The sequence below is a fragment of the Elephantulus edwardii genome, unplaced genomic scaffold (assembly GCF_000299155.1).
Source record: "Elephantulus edwardii isolate Elephantulus edwardi_28Jun2011 unplaced genomic scaffold, EleEdw1.0 scaffold00010, whole genome shotgun sequence".
Taxonomy (NCBI): Eukaryota; Metazoa; Chordata; class Mammalia; order Macroscelidea; family Macroscelididae; genus Elephantulus; species Elephantulus edwardii.
The window spans coordinates 20,504,778-20,512,445 of NW_006399760.1; positions in this window are offsets into that span (position 1 = coordinate 20,504,778).

Below are 7,668 nucleotides of genomic sequence, written 5' to 3' on the forward strand. Positions count from 1 at the left end.
TTTTGCAGATATTTTTCCAATTTTGCCAACACCATTTGTTAAAAAGGCTGTCGTTCCCCCACTTCACTGATTTCATCTCCTTGTCCAAGATCAGTTGACCATAGATAGATGGGTTGATCTCTGATCTAATCCATATTTTCACCATCTTTGTATACATCTGAAATTTGGACAAAGATAAAAGAAGAATCCATGCCTTTGAATTATGGTGTTGGTGAAGAGTATCAAAGTTATCCTCGGCTGCCCACAGAACAAAAAGATCTGTCTTGAAGGGAATGCAACCAGAGTGACCCTTAGAGGCAAAAATGGTGAAACTTCATCTCATTACTTTGGGCAAAATTTCTGGAGGAACCAGTCCTTAGAGAGAGAGATCATGCTGGAAAAGATAGAGGGTTAAAGAAAGGAAGGCCCAGTGACTATCATAATATACTTCAACAGGAAAGAAAACTGGAAGATGACTCAGGATAGGATAAGTTTCAGATCTGTTGTTCATAGGACCACCATGAGTCTTAGTGGTCTTGATGACACCTAACAAAACAATGGCTTTACATAAAATAGAATCTTCTTATGCACTGTTGACAATTGTATTTATAGAGGATGCACTAATATATAATAACATGTTAGTTTAAAATAAATAAATGTAACTTCATTTTTCAAACTATTACTCTAAAGCGAAATTTTGTTTTTAAGTAAAAAATCATTAATTTGGAATTTTATCTTTATTGTCCAAACCACACCCATGATGTGGTTTTTGTTTTTGGCCAGAACTTTAAAGACATTTAAAAAGCCCATTTATCATAAAATGTTTCCAGATTTTTTATTAGTTTTCTTCAGTGTGTCATATTGCTTCATAAATACCTAATTCAATTGCATTTTTAAACAACTTTTTATCAAGTTTTGCCAAAGCTTTCAACCTAGTTCTCACATAAACAACTCATTTTTAATGCAAATTTAATAAGCTTACTCATAACACTCAATGATGTAACTACAGCAGCAAATAAAGCTGACATAAGTAAATGTAGGACTAAGTACAATAAAGTCTTAATAAGAAAACAATTATGGTGAGAACAGAGATCCAGAGAGTGACTCAAAAGCCATGGTCTTTCAGAATCTCATGAACATCTACCAACATACTGTTCGTAGGTAATTACCAGCTGCCATTGAGTCGACACCAACTCATTGTGACCCCATGTGTGTCAGATTAGAATTCTACTTCATAGAAGTTCCAATAGCTAATTTTTCAGAAGTTGATTATCTTTCTTAGGAGGAACTTTCAACCTTTCAGTTAGGAACACACATCTCAATCATCTCAACTCATTGCCATCAAGTCATAACTGAGAAGATCATCCAGTTTTCTACTGTAGACCCACTGGTAGATTTGAACCTGAGACATTACCTTTGCATTAGCAACCCAGCTCTTTGGATTACATTATTAGATATCAATCCGAGACAATAGATTAACAATAGACAACTGATTAACTGAGACAAGTTTACTAGAGTAAATTTCTGCTATAGCATTCATTTGTAGGTTCTTTGACAAATACTGATGTAGCATCTTCTAGCACAATTAGTTAAACACCTGGCTATTTGCCAGAAGATTGGTAGCCTAATAACAATATACTTGTCTCTATTCCTAGTGTTTTACAAATGTATTTTCTTCTTAAAACTGTTGATCCAAAGTCAACTCCATGGAGCAGCAGTCAAGAAATCAAAAGACATGTTCTATTAGGGGAATCTGCTTCAAAGTCCACTCTAAATTCTAAAGAACAAGGATGTTGGTTTATTATTGTCCTCACTATGTTGTTGTTGTTGTTGATGATGATTACCTTTGAATTGAGCACGGCCCATAATGACCCTATGAAAAAGAGGCCTGAAGCCACTCTACAACAATTGATATTTATTAAAGTTTATATAGTTTCCTGAGGTATGTCATTTGGGAAGTGGGTACCATTCCTGCTTCCAAACCTGTCATAGTACGTTATTGTTGATGTGTGCCATTGAGTCATTTGCGATGTATAGCAAGTGGCCCTATGTACAGCAGCTCCAAACCCTTCCCTGTCCTGAGCCAGTCTCACTAATTCTGACACACCAGCCCCCATTACCCCAGGTACTGTATCAATCCATCTCATCCTGAGAAGAAAACTCATGAGAGATTGCATAATTTGCCAGAGGCTGCTCATAAAGTGATATATTTAAGATTTGATCACAAATGTATTTCATAAGATAATGTCTATCAAATAAAAGTCATTGTACCTCATCTCCAAAATTCTACAGTCAAGTATAAAAAGATCATATCCAATTCCTGATTATCTCTGTTTATCAAATTTGCATATGATACTTACCTGATAAAGGGTGAAGGAGTTCACATTTGTTCCAATGTTGTTAGCTGCCCTTCAGTTGGTCATTTCTAGTGAGATGCCAGGTAAGAGTTGGCTTTCCCACATGAAAGGTAGGAATTCGATCAATGATGCCTCATTTCCTTTGTTAGTACTCATTAAAGCACAAAGATGAATTGCTTTATTATTTTTTACTGGTCTGCAAACAATCACTCTTATATATTGTGTTTTGTTCATGTACATTGTGTTTCATACAATCATTCACAGACATTGTTTTATTCATGTACAGATGAATTTTTAATCATATACTGAACATCTAATGTGGGGTCAAGATTGGTGGACGATTTATCAACAATCTGCGTTATGCGGATGACACAACCCTGCTTGCTGAAACTGAGGAGGACCTGAAGCACCTGCTGCAGAGTGTCAAGGACTGCAGCCTACAATATGGATTGAGGCTCAATGTCAAGAAGACAAAGATTCTCACCACTGGACCAATTGGCAGCATCAGGATGGATGGTGAAGAGATTGAGATTGTACACAGCTTTATTTTGCTTGGCTCCATAGTCAACAGCCTTGGCACCAGCAGCCAGGAAATTAAAAGGTGCATTGCCATGGGAAAGTCTGCTGTTAGGAACCTCTCCAAGGTGCTGAAGAGCAATGGTGTCTCTCTGGAGACTAAGGTGCATCTGATACAGGCCATGGTTTTTGCAATCACTTGTTATGCATCAGAGAGTTGGACAATGACCAAGGAGGATAGAAGGAGAATTGATGCCTTTGAGCTGTGGTGCTGGAGAAGAGTATTGAGAATGGACTGCTAGGAAAACAGATTTGTCCTGGAAAGGGTTAAACCGAGTGGCTCCTTGGAGGCAAGGATTCTGAGGCTCCATCTAACTTACTTTGGACATGTAGTGAGGAGAGACCGGTCCTTAGAGAGGGACATCATGCTTGGGAGGGTGGAGGGACAGCGCAGGAGAGGAAGGCCCTCTATGAGGTGGATTGATTCAGTGACTGGGATAATTGGGATGGGAGTGTCAGAGACAGAGCGATTGGCACAGGACAGAGCGGAGTTTAGGGCTGTTGTACATAGGGTCGCTATGAGTCGCAGGCGACTCGACGGCACATAACAACAACAACTTCCCCCCAAAAACCCTTCTCTTTAACAGAAGCCAGTTATTTTTCTTTCCTTTTTCTACCCCAAAATGAGAATAATGAACAAGGACATTCGGTTTTCTTTTGTTAATCCACTTTCACTTATCCATCCTTTTACAACCATTTCCTGTATATGTTACTGTTCTTTATAGTTTGCAGGCCCTGGAGAGATAATGCAGACCACGTGTGGGAGGCCAGGAGGCTAGAAACTCTCTGGAATGTGGTCCTTGGGAGAGGACTCAGTTCTTTTATCTCTTTCAAGGATTATTCCTAGTAATTCCTACAACTTCCTGAGATTCAAGGTCAGAGAAGAATTTTCATCTCTTAATTAAAGCACAAATTTTGATCTGCAGCAAATATCTTTACTTTTGATGCCACAACATTTACTTCTATTTTTATAGGTTTAAAAGGAGGAGAAATGCTTAAGTGTTCCTAATAACAACACTGGCAATGATCTTCTTTCCTGGGTCAGTGGATTTGTGCATTATTTTTATCAAAGGAAAAGTCTGAGTTCTACTATTTTAAAAAAACTATTTCAGTTATTTTAAGTAGGTAATACACACCTGGTTAAAATGTTAAAGGTACAGAGAGTTCTCTGCAAACTCTGTCCTCAGACACAAAGTCCATCACTAGCTCAGTATCTCAGCATTCTCTGCTTTAAGAAACATTATTTTTTTTAAAAAAAACTGGTTTATTTAAAAAATTCTTCAACATATATTTCACACAGGATCTTTCCCATTTCCTTCAACACCTCCCCATCAAATTGTGCAAGCCTATGATTAACCACCCTGCATCCCACTGCCCCGCCTATCCTCACCCCTTTGCTCCTCCCCTTGCATCTTCATATTCATTCTACAATAATGGTTTTAGACAGTATTTGTCCTTATGGGACTGAGTTAGTGCACTCAGCATAATGCTCTCCAGTCCCTCCCAAGTTAGGTGGTTGTACACCAATGTTCACAGCAGCATTATTCACCATTGCAAGAACATGGAAACAATCTAGATGCCCAACCACAATAGAATAGATCGAGAAACTATGGTAAATTAACACAATGATATTATGCAGCACTTAGGAGAAATGATTTTGCAAGGAACGTATTTTTTAAATGTACAATATGAAACATATTAATCAATAAAACAGTTTGTAACTGTTTTAAGTTAAAATGTAAACTGCTTTTAGTTAAAAATGAAAATTTGATGCCACTGTTGATTTATAATATTGCTTCATATTATCAGATTTTTTTTGAATCATCTTTAGTATCCTATTTTCATTGAGAGTAGCTGAAAGAACGAAGATTCTGATGTAAAAATATGAAGACAAAATCCAACATTTGGGCTATGGAACATAACCTTTCTACCCAGAACACATATTATGTTGTTTTTGTTGCTGTTGCTATTATCATGATAAGGAGTTAGAGGCTAAAGGACTAAAATAAAATTGTATTATTTAATGACATGTTTGAGGAATCAGTTTCTTAATCTCATATACTGATCAAGGAGCTCTGATGGCAAAGTGGGTAAGGAGTTGTGCTGCTAACTGAAAGGCAGCGAGTTTGAATCCACTAGCTGATCTGAGGAAGAAAGATGGGCATTCTACTCAAGTATGTTTTTAAATTCTCTGGAGGGTCAAGTATGACTCAGTTTTAACTCAATGGCACATAACAACAGCACAAACTGATCAATTATAAATGTAATCAGGAGTCTTTTGAAAGATTATAAATATACTTAGATCTCTATATAGAGCTGCTGTAGCATAGAAAAGGGAAGATAATTATTCCAAGATGGAATAGCACACCCACAATCATAGCACCCAGAGATGCTACCACATAGTCTTCCATTCTACCACACGGACACACAAGTTTGCAGTTACTGCAATCTGTCTGGCTTATGGAGATCCATTTGTGAGCAGGGTTGAGCAGAAGCTTAGCTATGACCTTGAATAATAATAAAAATATTTCCTGATTTACCACTGGTTTCTGTTAGAACAAATTCCTCAGAAGCCAGTTCTTTTTTTTTTTAAATTTCTTATTTTTTGTGTGTGTACCATCAAATCAGATCTGACTGATACAGGAGGAGATTGTTCCTCCTTCTCCAGCACAGCATCTGGTGCATTAGAACCGCTCACCTCTGGGATTGCAGTGAAACTTCTTGCCACTAGGCCACCAGAACTCAACACTTCACCTCTTTTAAAAGTTACTTGCTGGTATTATAAATTAAGGCAAAATATGCTTTCTCGAATTTTTTTTTCAACTTGCTACAAACCTTCATGTTTAGTGTTTGTTATGGCAATCCCAGAACACTTGATTGTGCTAATGCGAAACCTATACTTGGACCAAGAGGCAGTCATCAGAACAGAGCAAGGAAACACTGCAATGGTTCAAAATTGGGAAGGGTATATATGTGAGGGATGTGTCCTGTCTTCATATCTTTTCAACCTGTATGCTGAACAGATTATCCAGAAGGCTGGGCTCAATGAGGAGAAATATGGGGTCAAGATCGGTGGAAGATAAGTAAAATACCTTCTTCTGTATTTTTTGCTTTTTGTGCTTCTGTTATTATTACGTTTTATTAGTAATATCTGATCTTTGAACATTTTCAAGTAAAAATATGTGCTGCAATATTGTATTTACTAGTTGGACTCAGCTTGTAGCTGACCCTCCTAATGGGTTTTATGAGGTTGCCTTTGGGGTGGAAGCACAGCTCCGAACCACTAGGCCACAGTGCTAATGGTAAGACATGCTGTTATTGTTGTTGTAAAGCGCCGAGTAAAGCACGACTCATGGCGACATTATGAGCAAAAGACCTGAACCCTGATCTGTAACCCTTGTCATTTCTCTAAATGTATAGATTTTCCCAAGGAATGTTGTTTAGGAAATGGATGTCACTCCAGGTTCCAAGCCTGTCTTAACCTGAGAGTGCCACCAATTCTGTCCTCCGTGCGTAATCATTATGGCACTTGACAGACACATCAATGTCATAGTGTTCATTATCACAGCCACCCCAAATAAGCTATATAGCAAACTGACAGAACAGAGCTGTACTACTTAGAAGAATGTTCATCCCAAACACAATCAATTAACGCCTGTCCCAAGGACCCAACTGATTTTTAAATACAAATGGCCTCCACCAGGTCCTGATTGACCCTAAACCAGAGGCTTCCAGGCTACAGCCCTTTATTAACTAAATACAGCATTTCAATCAGTACACACACAATTGTGAAAGACATAAAAAACAACCAACTAGTCCACACCCAAGCCTCAACCAAAACAAGAGAACCCTCTTTCCAGAATTCAACTGCTTTACACAGTCTCCAAACTGGAGACTAAGGGCACAACTGACTTTTAAATACAAAGGCCCTCCACCAGGGCCTGACAAGCAGACTAAACCAAAGCAGTTTTCACATTGGCAGCTTCAAGTGATCACAGAAATGACTCACTATTAGCTTGACTCAGAAACTCCACAATACCATGTAAGTTAAGAGGCTTAGCTTCAGATCTATTTTCCCAGTTCGTAGGCTTTCTTTTCACTCTAATGAATAAAGTTTTTGATGTGCACATGGATTTGATTTTTAGAAGGTCCTATTCATCAATTTCATCCTCATTTATTTATGCATTTTTGGCTATATTTACAAGGCTATTTATATCATAGGCTTGGACTTCTAAGTTTGGTCCCATTTTGTCTCTTATGATTCTTAAGATCTGAGGTTTTATCCCTATATCTCTGATCAACTTTGAATTGATTTTTGTGTGTAGTGTGAGATGTGGATGCTGTATAAATGTTCTGCTCCTAGAAGTCAGTTTTGCAAGTACCATTTGTTGAAGAAGTTGTCATTTCCCCATTTGATGTTTTATTTCCTTGTCAAAAACAAATTGACTCTAGGTAGATGGGTTGATTTCTGCATTCTTGATTCTAGTCCAATGGTCTGTGTGGTATATTTTGAAACCAGGGAGTGCTATGTCTTCCATTTAATTTTAAAGAAAAACTCTGCTTATTTTGGGGTATCTTTCATTTCAAAATAAACCTTTCATCTCTTTGAAGGATGAGTTTGGTATCTGTATTGGGATTGCACTGAATATGTAGATCCCTCTTTGAAGAAATGTCATTTCACTGTTAATTCCATGAACAGGAAATAGTTTGTCCACCTGATAAAGTCTCTTAATGTTTCTTGTAGTAGTAGTTTCCA